Source organism: Dama dama, chromosome 20 (genome assembly GCF_033118175.1).
Source record: "Dama dama isolate Ldn47 chromosome 20, ASM3311817v1, whole genome shotgun sequence".
NCBI lineage: Eukaryota > Metazoa > Chordata > Mammalia > Artiodactyla > Cervidae > Dama > Dama dama.
In genome coordinates, this window is record NC_083700.1 from 58,119,169 (window position 1) to 58,138,717 (window position 19,549).

A 19,549-nucleotide genomic window follows, 5' to 3' on the forward strand; every position below is an offset into this window, starting at 1 on the left:
ACTGGCTGTGTTCTCTTACTTCAATGGAGACCTATGAGCAGAAGGCATTTTCGAGGGAAAATGCTGCAAAGTGGCCACTAGGTGGGGCCAGAGCTCTACCAGTGAGACCACAGTGGGCCTATGGCCCTTTTAGGGAAATTTCTTGAGATTAATTTGAAGCATCCTAGAATTTCAAACCAACATTAGACCTCAGAGATCATCTAGTTCAACCCTATCATTCTGAGGCCAGATTTGTGGAGCTCAGAGAGATTAAAGATCTCTCCTCGTATAAACAACTAGTTAGTGCAAAGCTGGACTTAGAAAGCAGATCTCCTCCCTCTGGGTTAGGCTGATTCCGTCAAGCCACCATATTTGCTTTCTCTTCTTAATGTGTATATTGGATTTTTGGCCACGACTAAAGCTGAAGTGGCTTTGGTATTGAAGATTAAGCATAGGAAGGGACAAGAAGGGACTGGAGTTCTTAGGTCTCCCCCAGCAGTGTGGACTGGCCTCTGACCTGACCCAAGTGCTTGGGTCACAAGGTACAGAGAATTCAACTTTGGTCCTGCCCAAGCAAGCTCAGTCTCTGCAGCTGCTGTTCTTCCCTGGGCTGTAATCAATCAGATCATGAGGCTCAAAGGCAGTTGGAACCCAGACTGAAGACAGCAATACTAGGTCCATTCTGCTCCCCACTTGCCAAACCAAACTATCCAAGACTTTAGTTTTGTCTTACTAGGGTAATATGGCAAAGGGAGGGTAAACTCTGCCATTAAAATTCCATCCAAAGACCATGGGGGCCCAGAAAGTGAATCTGTTATGTTTTTTATTTTTCTGTGTTCTTTATTCTTTTGCATATGTTCCAGAAAGGAACTAAAGTACAGCTGAATAGTAGGAATATTTCACAGAGACCTAGAAATATTTGATGGTGATGATGATTCATTCAACAGAATCTATCCAAAAATATTTATTAGATGCCAAGTCTGTTTTTACATATGTCTACTTTATTTGACACTCCATCAACCAGAAATCACATTTCTACACATAGATACACTAGCACATCTTCACTTTTTCTGCCAAGTATCAATTCATATTTATAACAAGAAAGGCCTTTACACTACTGGAGAGCTTCAGCGTGCAGGATCTGTTCTGGTTTGAACTTTTCAGCCTTCTGTCCTGTGTAACATTGGGCATTCGTGTAACCTCACCAATTCTTATACTTCTCATCTCTAAAACTGGCGTCAAGCTTTGATTCAGAAATTATCTTACAATGATAGGTAATGCCACCTCGTATCCAGATCTTGTTTTCTAAATACTGTTCTCCATCAAAAGAAACCAGGGCTCCTTTGGAAAAGTGGCTGACTATAGGACTGAGAGGGAAGTTCAGTTCAGTTCAGTCACTCAGTCATGTCCAACTCTTTGCAACCCGTGGACTGCAGCACATCAGGCCTCCCTGTCCGTCACCAACTCCTGGAGTTTACTCAAACTCATGTCCATAGAGTCGGTGATGTCATCCAACCATCTCATCCTCTGTCGTCCCCTTCTCCTCCTGCCTTCAATCTTTCCCAACATCAGGGTCTTTTCAAATGAGTCAGTTCTTCACATCAGGTAGCCAAAGTATTGGAGTTTCAGCTTCAACATCAGTCCTTCAAATGAATATTCAGGACTGATCTCCTTTAGGGTGGACTGGTTGGATCTCCTTGCAGTCCAAGGGACTCTCAAGAGTCTTCTCCAACACCACAGTTCAAAAGCATCAATTCTTCGGTGCTCAGCTTTCTTTATAGTCCAACTCTCACACCCATACGTGACTACTGCAAAAACCATAGCTTTGACTAGATGGACCTTTGTTGGCAAAGTAATGTCTCTGCTTTTTAATATGCTGTCTAGGTTGGTAATAACTTTTCTTCCAAGGAGCAAGCATCTTTTAATTTCATGGCTGCAGTCACCATCTGCAGTGATTTTGGAGCCCAAGAAAATAAAGTCTCTCACTGTTTCCATTGTTTCCCCATCTATTTGCCATGAAGTGATGGGACAAGATGCCATGATCTTAGTTTTCTGAATGTTGAGTTTTAAACCAACTTTTCATCAAGGGGCTCTTTAGTTCTTCTTTGCTTTCTGCCATAAGGGTGGTGTAATCTGCATGTCTGAGTTTATTGATATTTCTCCCAGCAATCTTGATTCCAGCTTGTGCTTCATTCAGCCCGGCATTTCTCATGATGTATTCTGCATATAAGTTAAATAATCAGAGTGTCAACATACAGCCTTGACATACTCTTTTTCCTATTTGGAACCAGTTTGTTGTTCCATGTCCAGTTCTAACTGTTGCTTCCTGACCTGCATACAGATTTCTCAGGAGGCAGGTCAGGTGGTCTGGTATTCCCATGTCTTGAAGAATTGTCCACAGTTTATTGTGATCCACATAGTCAAAGACTTTGGTGTAGTCAATAAAAGCAGAAGTAGATGTTTTTCTGGAGCACTCTTGCTTTTTTGATGATCCAACGGATGTTGGCAATTTGATCTCCGGTTCCTCTGCCTTTTCTAAATCCAGCTTGAACATCTGGAAGTTCACGGTTCACGTATTTCTGAAGCCTGGCTTGGAGAATTTTGAGCATTACTTTACTAGTGTGTGAGATGAGTGCAATTGTGTGGTAGTTTGAGCATTCTTTGGCATTGCCTTTCTTTGGGATTAGAATGAAAAAACTTTTCCAGCCCTATGACCACTGCTGAGTTTTCCAAATTTGCTAGCATATTGAGTGCAGCACTTTCACAGAGCCATCTTTTAGGATTTGAAATAGTTCAACTGGGACTCTATCACTTCCACTTGCTTTGTTCGTAGTGATGCTTCCTAAGGCCCACTTTGCATTCCAGGATATCTGGCTCTAGGTGAGTGATCACGCCATCATGGTTATCTGGGTCATGAAGATCTTTTTTGTATAGTTCTGTGTGTTCTTGCCATGTGTTCTTAATACTGTTTGCTTCTGTTAGGTCCATCCCATTTCTGTCCTTTATTGAGCCCATCTTTGCCTAAAGTATTCCCATGATATCTCTAATTTTCTTGAAGAGATCTCTAGTCTTTCCAATCCTATTGTTTTTCTCTATTTCTTTGCATGGATCACTGAGGAAGGTTTTCTTATTTCTCCTTGCTATTCTTTGAAACTCTGCATTCAAATGGGTGTATCTTTCCTTTTCTCCTTTGCCTTTCACATCTTTTCTTTTCTCAGCTATTTGTAAGACCTCCTAAGACAACCATTTTGCCTTTTTGCACTTCTTTTTCTTGATCACTGCCTCCTGTACACTGTCATGAACTTCCGTCCATAGTTCTTCAGGCACTCTCTATCAGATCTAATCCCTTGAATCTATTTGTCACTTCCACTGTATAATCATAAGGGATTTGATTTAGGTCATACCTGTATGGTATAGTGGTTTTCCCCACTTTCTTTCATTTCAATCTGAATTTGACAATAAGGAGTTCATGATCTGAGCCACAGTCAGCTCCCGGTCTTGTTTTTGCTGACTCTATAGAGCTTCTCCATCTTTGGCTGCAAAGAATATAATCAATCCGATTTCGGTATTGACCATTTGGTGATGTCCCTGTGCATAATCCTCCCTTGTGTTGTTGCAAGAGGGTGTTTGCTATGACCAGTGTGTTCTCTTGGCAAAACTCTGTTAGCCTTTGCCATGCTTCATTCTGTACTCCAAGGTCAAATGTGCCTATTACTCCAGGTATTTCTTGACTTCCTACTTTTGCATTCCAGTCCCCTATAATGAAGAGGACATCTCTTTTTGGTGTTAGTTCTAGAAGGTCTTGTAGGTCTTCACAGAACCATTCAACTTCAGCTTCTTCAGTGTTACTGGTCAGGGCATAGACTTGATAATGAATGGTTTGCCTTAGAAATGTACAGAGATCATTCTGTCATTTTTGAGATTTCATCCAAGTACTGCATTTTGGACTCTTTTGTTGACTATGATAGCTATTCCATTTCTTCTAAGGGATTCCTACCCACAGTAGTAGATATAATGGTCATCTGAGTTAAATTCACCCCTTCCAGTCCATTTTAGTTCACTGATTCCTAAAATGTCAATGTTCACCCTCACCATCTCCTGTTTGACCACTTCCAATTTGCCTTGATTCATGGACCTAACATTCCAGGTTCCTATGCAATATTGCTCTTTACAGCATCAGACTTTACTTCCATCACCAGTCATATCCACAACTGGGTATTGTTTTTGCTTTGGGTCCATTTCTTTATTCTTTCTGGAGTTATTTCTCCACCAATCTCCAGTAGCATATTGGGCACCTACTGACCTGGGGAGTTCATTTTTCAGTTTCCTATCTTATTGCCTTAAAACCCAGGATAAATCTGAAATATCTTGGTGTTTCTGAAAGGTAAGAAATTATCCCCCAAAGGACAATAGCTCATTGAAAAAGCACATGAGCTAATCTGAAAGAGCTCCCAATGGCCAGAGCTAAAGCAACTTGAGTAGCAAAAAACTCAAAACAGTATTATAGTTCATAGAATAAAATATTCCTGAGTCAATATTGATATAAATAAATGTCAAATGAATAAATAAATGCAGGAAAGGGACAACTCACCTTTATAGGAAAATTAAAATTAATAAATGAGGGAACGAGGTACATATAACAATCACCTTCAGAACAGCATGAGTAGGATTCACAGGTGGATGCTAAAATTAGTGGACAGAAGTTTGACAGGAAACAGATTATTTGAATAGGTTGAAAGTATCTTCCCCAAGACACTTGTTAATTACAATGGGGCCATAGTAACTTGACAGTGGGAAAACCCAGCAAACACCTCCTTAACCAAATGTTCATGGTCAACATCACCAATTATAAGACACACTGGCATCACGGACCTCTGGGTTTCATAGACTGAGATGGACATATCACTTATATGCACTCTTGGTAAAATATTTGATCTAACCATAAGAAAACATCAAACAAAGCCAGTTTGAGAGATATGCTATAAAAAATAACTGACAAGAGTGCTCCCAAAGCATCAAGGTGTTGAAAGACTAGGAAAGCCAGAGGAGTTTTCAGAGATTAGAGGAGACTGAAGAGAAGTGCCAAGCAGAGGGAATGTGGAGTCCTGGAACAGGACAAGGGTATCAGTGCTTCTGAAAGAGGAGAAGGCAAGGGGCATGAAGCCCTCATCATCTGGCAGAAGGACACCAGGATCTGCTCCTGTTCCCCTCTTGCTGTACAAATATTGTCATTTTCTACATGTGCCATGGTGGGATAGAAGCAGCACAGAGGCTGAAGACTAGACCATTGGCGAATCTTTCCATTAACCCTCCTGCTTCCATCTTGCAGACTGGTAGACAGCCAAGGGCAGCCTCTGAAATCGGTGACCCCAACCAGGCTGGGGTTGGTGTGTTCTGGGCAGACCCTCACACTTGTGGGCTCCAGTTTGGGCCTGGTTTTATCTTCAGGAGACAGCCCAGAACTGACTAAAACATCTAGTGTACTAAGAAAAGCTCTGGGATAAAACACATCTGAGTTTAGAATCCCACTTACAGCTGTTTGACCTAGAGTAACTTGCTTAACCTCTCTGATCCTTGGTTTCCTTGTCCATCCATGTGGATTAATAGTGGTACTTAGCATTAAGTGTTGGTTGGAAGGATTAAATGAGACATAGTAAAGACTCAGTCATAGGTTGTTTTCCTCTTTCTACACCTGTATCTTTGGTGGTGTTGGCAAATTAATGGCAGGCTACTTGGAGGCATTAGGCTTCTGTCTAAAGTGAGAGGCAGCCTGGCTCAGTTAAATTGTTCAGTTTGTGGTGGAAAGGCATCCCTAACAACACCACAAACGGCCCCTTCACACAGAGACTAGATGTGGGCATGCTCGTGCATGCTCAGTCCCCGAGTTGTGTCCAGCTCTTTGGGACCCCGTGGACTGTAGCCCACCAGGCTCCTTGTCCGTGGAATTTTCTAGGCAAGAATACTGGAGTGGGTTGCCAGTTCCTACTCCACAGAGACTAGGTAATAAACATTAAAAGTTAAACACTGATTTAAAGAAAAACACTGATTTAAAGAAAAACAGAAACCCAAATAGATCAGAGGTCAGAATTTAGATAGACTCTTAAGAGTCTATCTAAGAGGGAAAGGCAGAGTAAAGATGGGGCAAACTGATTGTTTCTATTCAATATCCACCCTCCTAGACTTCCTTAGTAATGAACTTGAGTTGTATGCATGGTGGCCACTTACCAGCCAAAATTTTAATATTATATTTTCCAGCTTCCCCTGCAGAGAGTTGTGTCCACTTGACAAATTTCTGGCCACTGAAATATAAATGGATGCTGTTTGGTAGAACTTCCAGGAAGGCTCCTTAAAGAGGAAAATGGTTGAGAAGTACTCTTGTTCGGTTCCTTTCGCTTCCTACTTGGATGTCAGGTTTAATGACTGGAGTTATTGTGACCTGAAGCATGAGGCAGCCTTGAGGTGGAAACCACAACTAAAAGTGTGAGATGAAACCCTAAGTTCTTGATGACATAAAGAATCACCAACCAGGCCTGGACCACCTACCTCCAAGTGTGTTAGCTGCTCAGTCATGTCCTACTCTTTGCAACCCCATGGACTGTAGCCCACCAGGCTCCTCTGTCCATGGAATTTTCCAGGCAAGAATATTGGAGTGGGTTGCCAGTTCCTCCTCCAGGAGATCTTCCTGACCCAGAGATCGAACCCAAGTCTCCTGCATCTGGTGGCAGGTGGATTCTTTACCACTAAGCCACCTGGGGAGCCCTACTTATCTCCAAACTTCATGTTTGTTATGCATTATTTCCAACCTGTTAGTAGCAGCCAATAGAAATTCCTAGCTGATACAGGAATATATGAAATAAAATAAAATTTGATGATTGATGTTGATCATCACAGTGAGAAGGTAAAATCCCTTTGGTGACCTTGACCTATTCTTAGCCCAGGTAGAAACATCCCTGGGTAGACTGTAAAATATCATTAGTTAGTGTCTTAATCAGAAGTGCCAAATTCCTATGACAGTGTAATTTTGATTTTCATTTTTTGGCATTGTGCAGAACAAGAAACTACTAGGCCTGATGCCATGTAAGAAGGGACTCCGCATAGGCTCTGGGGTTAGGTCACTTGTCCAGCCATTTATCCCATCTGTTTATCAATCCAACTATCAGCTCACCGACGCATTCATATTCATCCATCCAACCATGTGCCCACCCATCTATATCATCCATATCCATTTATCTATCCATACAATCCAACTATCTACCTAACCATCAATTCATCTACCCTTCCTTATCCAACCATCCACCCCTCACCCCAATTCATATCCAACCATATCCATACATTTAGCCATCCATATCCAGGCATCCATCCATGCAAGAACATCTACTCAGGACACTCTGTGCCAGGCTTGGAACTTACTGATAAATGAGACACAGCTCTTGACCTTGAGGAGCTCCTGTCCCAGGAGTCCATATAGGGATATATACTCAACACATGGAGTTGAGTCTATGAAACTTCACTCATTTCCCAGCATAAATATAAATTGGTGAGTTAGCAGTATTGGAAAGTAGCAAGTTAAACCCCTTGTATTACTAATAATTATTCTAGATTACCATTTATAGAATGATTAGTTTGTACCCGGCACTCGACACGCACTATCTCAGTTCATCTTTACCATGATTCCCTGAGATAGGAATTTGTATCGGGTGGAATGCTTCAAGTTGTAAGAATCCAAACACCCAGTGGACGGTGGTCTAGACTGAAGTCATTTAATTGTCTCATTGGACAGAAGGATGAGCAATTCCAGGGACGTTCAGCAGCTCGATGATGTCCAGGCACAGGGTGAGCATCTCTGCATTCTCTTGGCCTCCCTTTCACGGTGACATTGTGATGGCAGTTGCAAACATCACATTCTCACAAGGCAGCATCCACAGCAGAAAGAGAGGAATGTAAAAGAAAGAAGAATCTCTTCCCCTGCCTTCTATTATAAAGGAAACTATTTCTCCCAATTCTCCAGCAGCCCATGGCCAGGACCAGGTCACCTCTAGTCAGCAAAGGAGAATGGGAAGACATGTGTCTGTTATTCTCCACTTCTAGTGTGAAGCAGGTGAGGAAGACAGGGTTGGGCATGTTCTATAGTTATTATATATATAATATAAATATATATATTATACACACACAAACACACAAGGAAGGTGAGACTAAAATGGCAGAATTCAGATTAAAATTCAGGAAGGTATGATCTTGGGCCCAGACTCAATCACTGGATAATTCCCTCATCAGCTGTACAAGCCTGTGGCAAATTTAACAACTTTCGCATTCATTGTATTTCTCTGCTTTTCCTATTAACCTTACATTGAGGTCCAAGGTTGCCAGTTCTTTCTTTAAGGTGAAGAGGCACATGCAGTGTCTCCCCAGCATCGTGAGGGAACTGAAGTTACCAGTGAAACAATAAAAACTCCCAGGAAGGGAGCCATTTAACAGAGTGGTGATGGAGGCATGTATCTGCACTTGGCAAAATCCTAAGCTCAGCACAGAAGCTGGAAAACTATCCTTCACACTGGGATGGCGGATGAGTGCTTGCTGGCCCAGTAACATTTGCACCACAGAAGTAAAGTTCAAGGTGAACGGCAGGTGTCAGCCACCCAACAGTCTTAACACATAATGTATGTTGAACATAGCACCATTTCAGTGATTTCTCTCCATGATTGTTAATACTGCTTTCATTGGAAAATGCACTTTAGTTTCTGCTGGGCTGTGCCAAAACTCAAATGACCCTTTGTGTCATGTGGTGATTCAAGGGCTTCTTCTAATAAGTGGGTAAGGAGCAGTGGGTGGGGAAAATGACTTATTAAGCCTACATTTGTCTAACTTCCCTAGTGGTCCAGTAGTTAAGACTCCGTCTGCTAATGCAGATGGACTCAGTCCCTGGTCTGGGAAGATTCCACATGCGGCAGAGCAACTAAGCCTGTGTGTCACAACTACCGAAGCTTTCACTCTAGAGCCTGTACTCTACAAGAAGAGAAGCCACAGCAATGAAAAGCCCGTGAAATGCAACTGGAGAGTAGCTCCCACTAGCAGGAAATGGAGAAAGCCTGTGCATAGCAATGAAGACCTATCACAGCCAAAAATAAAATATATAAATATGTATTTTTTTAAGACTATGGTTGTCAAGTACAAGTGAGCTCCAAACCTGAAGCGCCAAAGAGTTACACCTGACCATATGGAGAAGGGCGCGGCAACCCACTGCAGTATTCTTGCCTGGAGAATCCCATGGACAGAGGAGCCTGGTGAGGTACAGCCCACGGGGTCGCAAACAGCCATACATGACTGATGCGACTTCGCAGGCACCCACATGGGTATGGGCAGAGGGGGTTCAAGCTCCAGGCAAGCCGTCTAGCCACAGGGTGCTAGAAGTGCCAGGGGTCAAGATGGCAGTGCACCAGATGCTGGGTGCATCGAGGAGAGGAAAGACACCCTAGCTCCACGACCCAGCTGGTAAAGAACGCTAGAGGCACCCTCTCCCAGGCCCATTTGGCTCCTGAGCTGCAGCTCCTGGGACAGCACTTCCGCCTCTCTGGCTGCCGAGGTCGGAGATGCTGTAGGCAGAATGTGCTTGGTCCCAACAGTTGTGTCCGACTCTTTGTGACCCCCTGGACTGTAGCCTGCCAGGCTTCTCTGTCCATGGGATTCTCCAGGCAAGTGTACTGCAGCGGGTGGCCATTTTCTTCTCCAGGGGATCTTTCCGACCCAAAGATCAAACCCAGGTGTCCTGCATTGCAGGCGGATTTTTCACTTCTGTGTCACCAGGGAAGCCCTGTAGGCAAAATAGTGGCTCCCCAAAGAGGGCCAGTCCTAACCCCAAGAACCTGTGAATATGTTCCCTACGTGACAAAGAGGACTCTGCAGATGTGATTAAGTTAAGGATCTCAAGCTGAGGGGATTATCCTGGATTATTCAAGTGGGCCCAATGTAATTGCTGAGATCATTCCATGGCAAAAAAAAAAAAAAAAAAAAAAGGGTGCGGGGCAGGGGGAGAAGCTCAGGGAGAAATTTGAAAACACCAAACTGCTGACTCTGAAGATGGAGGAAAGAGCATGAGCCAGAAAAATGTAAGCTTATGAAATTTTAGGCTTTCCTGGGAACTGGAAAAAATGGGGAAATGGGTTCTCACTTGGAGCCTCCAGGAAAGATGCGCCCTGCCAACACCTTCATTTTAGCCAAATACGACCCATTTTGGGCTTCCCCAGTGGCGCAGCAGTAAAGAATCTGCCTGCAATGCAGGAGCCGCAGGAGACGTGGGTTCAATCCCTGGGTCCAGAAGATTCCCCTGGAGGAGGGCGTGTCAACCCACTCCAGTATTCTTGCCTGGAGAGTCCCTTGGACAGAGGAGACTAGTAGGCTGTGTCCATGGGGTCGCAGAGAGTCGGAAACAACTTAAGCTACTGGGCATGCAGCACACATGCCCAACCCATTTAGACTCCACAACTTTAGAATCGTCAGAGAATAAGCACGTGGTGTTTTACGCCGCCCAGTTTGTGGTATTTTGTTACAGCAGAAATTGGAACAAGTACAGGGGCAGAAGTGGAAGCAGGCACCCACTTGGGTATGTGCAGACAAGGATGAGATGGTCAAGGTGAGGCGGACAGGGGCCAAGAAGGGGGAGGGGTCTGTGGGAGCATCCAGCTTCAGGCGCCCTGTGCTTCCCCCTCCACTGCAGTCTACCTTGGAAAACTATCCTCACCAGCCTAGAGACCTCCCCAAAGCAGGTGGGAGACTCCTGTTTGGAGCTGATTCCCTACCCTCTATCTCTGTGCTGGAAACACACCACGTATCTCCTTTCAGGGCTAAAGTGCTGACGACTAAGCCCTTGATTTCAGGGGCTCCGGCCCATTTCCAGGGCCACACTGAAGGGCTCCACTGTATTTCTCCTCCAAAGTGTTTTCCTTGCTCTAATTTTAAATGATCTGGCTGATGGGACTGCTCTCTCTGGCTTCCCTGGGAGTCTTGGTTCATTACATCCATTAGCACTTCCCAGGGTGTTCCCAGCAGGAGCTTTTCAAAAGCATCGGTTCAGACAGGCAGCCACCTCTCTTCCAGCAGAGCGTCCTGGCTCCGTGCCGGTCCCCTCCCCTGTCCCCTGGCAGTGACAGCATCCCAGGCAGCCTCTCTGCAGCTGCGACATATTTTTCATGTTTAGCGAGAGAAACCGTGTGCCCTTGGGTGTTACACGGATTGCATTCCTTTGCAGTAGTAGATGGTCCTTGATTGGGAAGATCATCACTTTCAGAGTCTACGGAGAAAGTGAAAAAATACATGAGTGAATAAAACTGCTTTCAGCATTAACTCAGGAGATATCCTCGTTTTACCTGAGTTGACTGTGATCACAGGGCACTTCGTGGGCCACTGATTTGTGTTAGAAACCTCACAAGGGAGTGTTTGCACAAAGACTGGGAGCCTGTCTTGAGCTTCAGATGTAAACTGCCTCGCTGTGGGCATGCAAGTCAAATAAGGACCGGAAGAAGTATATTTTGTCTTTTGCAAGAGCATTTTTTTCTCCAAACTGCTGGATGAAGACCAGATCGTGCTTCACTGTTAAGCATCCAGAACACGTTATTTACTGAATGCAGAAGACAGTATGATGGAGGATTGGCTATGCAGACAAGCGGCAGCATTTGAGGCTCAGAGCATTGAAAACTAAGAGTCTACATAATCATAATGCCTCAATGCTATAAAATATCAGTGGGAGGCATTTTAATCCAGCTGCATTTTGTTTTACAGATCTTTTTCTCATTATTTAACCAGAGCAATGGATAATACACGCGATAGCCTCCAGGAATCTATGGGCCATATGCAGATACAGTCAACTGGAAGGGCTATGGACAGCTGAAAAACTAGCTCGTAATGACTGAGAACATATTATACTGACAAAAAAAAAAAAAAAATCAACAGCCAGGACTATATTATATTAACAACAACACAAAGTATGTGCCTTTTGGAAGCTTCCAGTGAAATGCTGGGGAAATGGCAAGCTGGCTGCCGCCCCTTCCTGTGACAGTGGCAGATTTCATTAATCAACCACCATACTTTTCCTGCTAGATCAGAATGCTGCATTAAAATCCTTCTCTGCATCATCAGAGGACAGGGTTTGGCATGCAAGATGAAAATCCAGTCTGCAAATTAGTGTCCCTATTAGCAATTTCATTCAAAACCCTTCAGTTTCTGAGGATTTTGCTCACAAGAATGCCTATGTATCTAGAGCAATGTGTTTGGCACCGGGAGAAAAGGGATACAATGGAGGTTTTGTTGCGCTAAATGGAGTGAATTTGCAAGATGGGGAAATCTTCCCAGGAAAGATAATATTTGAGTTGGCTCCCTAAGGAAAAGAGGGAGTAGATGGTCATCAGAAAGGGGCAAGATCATGAAGAGCCACGAGGAAACGAGTGCACTCCTGCACACCCCCAGGAAACAGAATGTGGGGGGTGAGGTCAGGAAGACAGTCATTCTGTGAAGGACCTTGAGTGCCACACTAGGAGTTTTCTGCAGCAACTGGAGAGGTGATGACAGCTTGTGAAGAGTGACCCAAGGCTCTCCATGTTTTAGGAGGATTTCCTTTTTAGCAGCAGGCAGGAGGTTTGCACAGGCGTGAGCCCAGAGAAAAAAGTCAATCGTCTTCAAGGGAAGGATGTTGTCCCTTCCTCTCCCTTCTTCTCTGCCATGCCAAAGTCTGATGGCTGTCAAAGTCTTATGGTTGGCTCATTGCTAGATTGAAGATCTTATATTGATATCGATTGGGGTCCCTAACCACTGGGCCACATACCGCTGCCAGTCCATGGCAAGTTAGGAATTGGCCCACACAGCAGCAAGCGAAGCTTCACCTGTATTTACAGCTGCTCTGCACTGCTCGCATCCCTTGGGGCCATGAAAAAATTGTCTTCCACCAAACTGGTTCCTGGTGCCAAAAAGGTCAGGGACTGCTGATCTAGATGACACCTGCTGAATATGTGAGTCTCTGCACTGCTGCCATTCTTCCAAATGTCTGGGGGTCTCCAGTGACCTGCCCTGCTCGAGGCTTGATCACTAGATCAGAAACTCTCCGAGGGCAGGGACCAAAGAGAAGCCCACTTGATATCCAGTATCAGTCTATTCCTGACCCACAGCAGCTACCCACAAATGTTCATTGAACTAACTAACTCATTGCACGCTGTTCCTTTTTTTTATTATTATTAAACATATGGCTACTGCATGTTCTTTTTCTTACTATTCATGGGGTTCTCAAGGCAAGAATACTGAAGTGGTTTGCCATTCCCTTCTCCAGTCCTGAATGTCCACTGGAAGGACTGATGCTGAAACTGAAACTCCAATACTTGGCCACCTGATTTGAAGAACTGACTCATTGGAAAAGACCCTGATGCTGGGAAAGATTGAAGGCAGGAGAAGGGGACGACAGAGGTTGAGATGGTTGGATGGCATCACCGACTCAATGGACATGAGTTTGAGCAAGTTCCAGGAACTGGTGATGGACAGGGAAGTCTGGCATGCTGCAGTCCATGGGGTCGCAGAGCGGACCTGACTGAATGACTGAACTGAACTAAACTGCATGTTCCAGGCTTCCCAGGTGGCACTAGTAGTAAATAACCCACCTGCCAATGCAGGAGACGAAAGAGACACAGGTTTGATCCCTGGGTTGGGAAGATCTCCTGGAATAGGAAATGGCAAGCCACTCCAGTATTCTTGTTTGGAGAATCCCATGGACAGAGGAGGTTGGTGGGCTGCAGTCCACGGGGTCACAAAGAGTTGGACACGCTGAGTGATTGAGCATACGTGCACTGCATGTCCTGCCCTGGTGAGCAGATTTCGATATTTTCTAAGCAGGAAAGCTTTTTTCCAGACGCCTTTCTCTAATCTCCTTCCACTTCAAGAGAAAGCCTTCTCTCCTTCATTCCCACAAAACCCACTTCACTCTCATCCCTTCAAAGAAGGCCATTGTCAATAATATGCAGATCTGTCCATGGTTTCAGAACTTGGGCTTAACAAGTCTATGGGGAGTACACTCACCATATGCCCCTGCTTAAAGGGAAAAGTCTGCTGTCCTTTTGTCTCCAGGGGCTTTGTTAGCTCAGACTCTTGAAATTTTATAGCTGGAAGCAACCGGACAGAGCCAACCTCGTCGTGTTACAGTGAGCAGCCGAGGTCCTCTTTCACACAGCTTCTGAGAGGCAGAGTCAGGATTAACTTGGTCTCCTGACCTTTCCATCTTCCACAAAATGTCACAGCTGCCTCTCTTATTCACTGGGTGCACGATCCATGAACTCGCTGCAAAGAGTTGTTAATGGAGATGACAGCCATATATAGATTACTGACTTTGAAAGGAACAACATTTTTTTTTTTTTCCAAACAAAATCCATTTTACACTACAGTGGCATGGAACATGATTTTTAGGGGATGATGTCAAGAGCTCTAGAAGACTGGACAGTCTTGTCTCGTGTTGTTTGCATAAATCCAGTTGATGTCCTGTACTGGCAGATGGAGTCCATACAGGCTACAACTAGGGGACAGAGTTAGTAGTCAGACTGACAGAAGGAGGGAAGAGTTACAAAACATCCATCACAGGGCAAGTCCTTACTCCCTCTCAAATTGGTTATTTTATTATTGATGATGATGATGTTTCTGGATGCTACAGCTCAAGCCTGGATGTTACCATTCACCCATGAAGGATCCAGGAGAAAGCTGGGGGCAGGGGTGGGGCTGTACTGAAGGCTGAAGGAGAGAACTAGCATTTATTAAATCCAGCCCAAGGCCAGGACCAGTGCCAGAAACTCCCGTATCTGTTTGATTCCTCTCACACCCAGCAGAGCAGACATCGCCATTTACGTAGACCGCATTACTTCGCATACAGCGTCTCAGTCAGTTACACACTGCTGCCAGGAAATTGCTATAAAATGGATGTTGTGTTCATTTATCTTTGCATTATGCACACTCTTTAGGAACACAGATCATTTGCATTCATAGGTTTACTTTCGGTAAAAAGGGTTAATAATAATTCCTACTTAATAGCATTGTCATGCATGGAAGATGCTCAGAACAGTGTCTGACACGCAAAGTTTCTTGGTAAATTGTAATTACTATAATGGTGATGATTGATATTATTTTTGTTTATTTAGTGATGCATGTTTCCTTTTCAAAATGAAGCTAATCTTTTTCTAATAACCAAAGTAATATATAAAAAGCAGAAAATAGAGACTAGCAATAAATATTAAGCACTTTTAATACCCTGGCTAGATTATCTTAGATCCTTTATGGATACATATGCACAAGCTTGCTCTCTCTCTCACACACACACATAAATCTGTTTCCAAAACACATTGTAAGCTATCAAAATTTAACCCAAATAGCAGCCATTCATCTAATCATTCACTCACTCACTCATCCAACAGAAATTGTTGAGAATTGACAATGTGCTGGCATTACTAAGGCTGGATGAGGTATTGAGCAAGGCCGGGCTGCTTTTCCAAGCTTTCAGATGCTTTTTACAGCTTGAAATGAGTGACTTTGAGAAGCATGCAGAATTTCTGTAGGAGAAACAAACCTGGCTGGCTGAGGCAGAACAGACCCCTGGGGCCCCTCATTTGACACTATTTCCAGAAGCACCCTGAGTACATTCAGACAGTGGCCCTCCGCCATCCCCATGGACTCCCCCCTCCTTCTCCCCTCCCCAACACACACAGTTGGCCCAGAAGGTAGGAATACCCATTACTCCTGTCGACTTTGTGAGAAGCTTTCTGGGCTGTGTGAAAACAAAGATCCTGAATTTTTACAGGGAAACAGGATTGTTTCTGAAACAAACAAACAAACAAACCTCATCTGGTGATTAAATATGAGAAAAGCAAGAGGAGAACTATTTACTGTTGGCAATTCATCAGACTTCATCCATCTGGTAGCCAAGGCCAGCTCTCATCCCTAGCCATGTTGGGGGAACAATTCAGGCCACTCAGAACCACCACAAGGCCTGCCAGCGAGCTCTGCCCAGACTGCTGGGGAAGGAGTAGTGGGTGTGGATTATTTATGTTCCCTTTCAGAACAAACCCAACAAAAGAACAAAGCTCCTCTTCTGCTGGCAATGCTAGCAGCCCCGACATACGGTACTGCTGGGTTCCTTCTGCTGAGGAGTGGGCGTCCAGGTTGTGTGAAGGTGCTGCCTGCAGCCGTCTCCTGGGTGCCAGCTCGTTTCACTCTGAGCTGAATGCTAACTGTGAAACAGGGCAGTGCGGGGGGTGGGGGTAGAGAGAGGCTGGGGGAGAAGATGCGATTTTGTGACTGGGGAGACATGCCCATCCAGATCATCATACACGTGGTCCAAACCCATTCTCTGGAAGAAGCGTGAGATCCTATGTGTGTGTGGGGTCGGGGGTGGGGGCAGGAAGGTGAAGGACAAGGGTCTAAAGAGAAGTGGAGCTGGGAGCAGGGCACCTGGAGAGCCAGACTCGCACCTGGAGCTGTTTGTAGCTTTCTGATCACAGTTACTGGTGCACTGGTGCTCCCCAAGTGGTGCAGTGCTAAGGAGTCTGCCTGCCAATGTTGTAGCCACGCATTCCGGGAGACACACTCACTCAGAAGGACAATGCAGATCGTGGAGTGCAGTTTATTATACTGGCGGGCCCAAGGCAGTCTCCTCTTAGCCAAGGACCCCGACCAGTATTTGTGTATACCTTATATACCCTAGGTGTAAGTGCTCAAACCCACCCCCCAAAATTCTCTGAAACTAGCCTGAACAAAGGAAAAGAAAGATATAATCAAAGTCAACCCATGATTCCTATGCCTTAAGCCTAGGTAGTTAACACTGGACGATTATCAATAGACCTGTGGTCATACCCCAATAAGCATAATAGAATTTATGATTCTATTCAGTTACACAGATAATTAGGGCTTTCTTTTAGGTGATGGAGAGTCTAGGTGCGAGCCCCGGGGCTCTTCCATCCAGGGGGGGTCTTGTTTTCCAGTTGGTTTGTCGTTTCCACAAATACTGGGCATACAGCTCAAAGTCCATGGTCCGGCCCAAGGTGGAGTCCTGCCTTCAAGATGGAGCCTGTTCTGTCTGTTTCCTCCTTCATTCCCCGCCTCTTGATGCTCTTAACTCATAGTATGAGCATCACTCATAGGGATATATTGTACCCTGGCTCTCTGACCACCAATTTGGGAGAACGACACCAAACTTTGGGTTACAAAGTTCATAATACATTGTAAAATGCAGGGTCCACAAAGCAGAACTATCAAGGCAACTGTAACAATGGTAAATACAGTTTTCTGCCAATCACCCATCACCCAAGATAGGACCAAAGTCCAGAAAGGAATGTTTTCATTTGACATTGCTTTTACCTGGCTTTTCATGTCATCTAAAGCATCTGATACATTGCCAGATAAATCAGGAATATATACACAACATTTAACCTTAATTATAGCACAGGTCCCTCCTTGAGCAGCTGTGAGCATGTCCAAAGCCATTCTGTTTTGAATTACCGCTTTTTTCCTTTGGATTTGTTCCTCATTTAAGGCTTAGATGGCTTTATCACTATCTAGGAGGGCCTGTTTTAGGAAATTAGTCAAGGCCTCTACTTTAATCATAATATCTGTTGTCCCTATAGAAGATACGAATAAGGCAGCAATATATTCATACAATTGAAACACAGACCTTGTCCACCTAGCATGTAAATAAGGTAGATTTACCAGGGCTTGTTATAGGTTAGGCTTTATGCTGCCACGGGCAAAAGTGAATCCCAGTGTGCGGCGGCCTACCCAGCCGATTGGTAACCAAGGCCAAAGGTTAAGCCCACAAAGCCATTGGGTCCCATTGGGCGCCATCCAATGGATTCCAGGGTTATATTTCCAATCAGAGCCTGGCCAACGGATGGACCGGTTGGGGTGGTATGTGACCTTGAATGTTCATTTACATTGTTTAGGGGATAGGTACCCCATATATTTTAGTTCTTTTGGGTCTAACAGAGGTCGCCGAACCCTATCCTTTGTTCTTTTTGTTCCCAGCATATAGCAGTGGGAGTAATTAATTGACCCCTTTCTGGGGTCATCCAGAAATATTCATCCCAGACTTGGTAGAATTGTTCAACATACCTAGAGGCCTGTCCTCTCTTGCCCGTCAAGGAGCTTTTTTCCTTTGTCCTTTAAATATGAGGTATAGGCTTTTATTACTCCTATGAAACTGGTGTTTACATCAAATGTAACCCCATGGCCTGAGTCTATTGACTGTAGGTCTGGCTTATACCAAGAGAGCAGGGAGAAATTATGATTGACAAGAGAAAGGAAAGTCTCTTTTTGTCGTCCCAGAAAAGAACACCAAGGAAGCCCATCCATCACAGAGGCATAGCCCCACATACCCAGCAGCTGAAGGTGTTGTGGAAGTCCACGTAGGAATGTGCCCGTGAAATGAAAACATTGTCCTGAGTTGAAACAGAAGTTAAATTCAAAATCACGTTGATGAGGCCATGCAGCAGGAGTTGATTATGTGGCTTCATCCTGAAGGGGCTCATCCAGGATCTTCTTTTCCTTCTTCTAAGGATGATCTTAGTCTCTTGAGAATCAGTGGGGTCCCTCTGCGCAGTCCACTCGGCTTTCCTGGGTCTGCATGGTATGTTCTCATGTGGCGGATCCAGGGAGTGACACCTGCAACTTTAATTGCTGTGAGTGAAGTGAGTGAAGTGGCTCAGATGTCTCTGACTCTTTGCGACCCCATGGACTGTAGCCCACCAGGCTCCTCCGTCCATGGGATTTTCCAGGCAAGAATACTGGAGTGGGTTGCCATTTCCTTCTCCAGGGGATCTTCCCAACCCAGGGATTGAACCCGGGTCTCACACATTGTAGGTAGATGCTTTTTACCCTCTGAGCCACCAGGGAAGTCCCAACTGCTGTAGGGATGGTTAGAACAACAGTATATGGACCCTTCCAATGTGGGGCCAAGGAGTTGTGTTTCCAGTCCTTGACCCACACCTGATCCCCAGGCACAAATTCATGAATCTGTTCCCCAAGGGGGAATGGCACCCTTTCTTGTACAAACTTAGTTACCTGATTTATTACCTTACCCAGTTGTTACATCTGCTGTGAAATATCATCTCCCCTTACCTGAGGCAAATTTGTTGACACCTGTTTTATTATAGGAGGGAGCCTCCCATACACAATCTTGTATGGAGAATAGCCATGGCACCGTAGGGTCATCCTGAGTCTAAGCAGAACCATCTGAGGCAAGTCCACTCAGGAGCAGTCAGTCTCCAGGATCCACTTGGAGAGTGGAAGGTTGGTTCCTTCCACCATCCCAGAACTCTGGGGTCTATATGCTGTATGTAATTTCCACTAGATGTTTAAAGTTTTGCTTACTTGTTGTACTAAATCAGCTACGAAAGCTGGGCCATTGTCCGATCCAATGCTGATAGGAAATCCAAATCTGGAAACTATCTCCCTAAGCAGGCACCGGGGTACTTCTGATGCTCTTTCAGTCCGGGTAGGAAAAGCTTCTACCCATCCTGAAAACGTACATACCATGACCAGCAGGTAACAGTAGTGTCAGTGAGGT

General features: G+C 44.7%; 1 pseudogene; it reads right to left on the minus strand.

Annotated features, from left to right (window-relative positions):
• Positions 1-17,100: 17,100 nt before the first annotated feature.
• Positions 17,101-18,497, minus strand: LOC133040294 (endogenous retrovirus group PABLB member 1 Env polyprotein-like; annotated as a pseudogene).
• Positions 18,498-19,549: the final 1,052 nt, after the last annotated feature.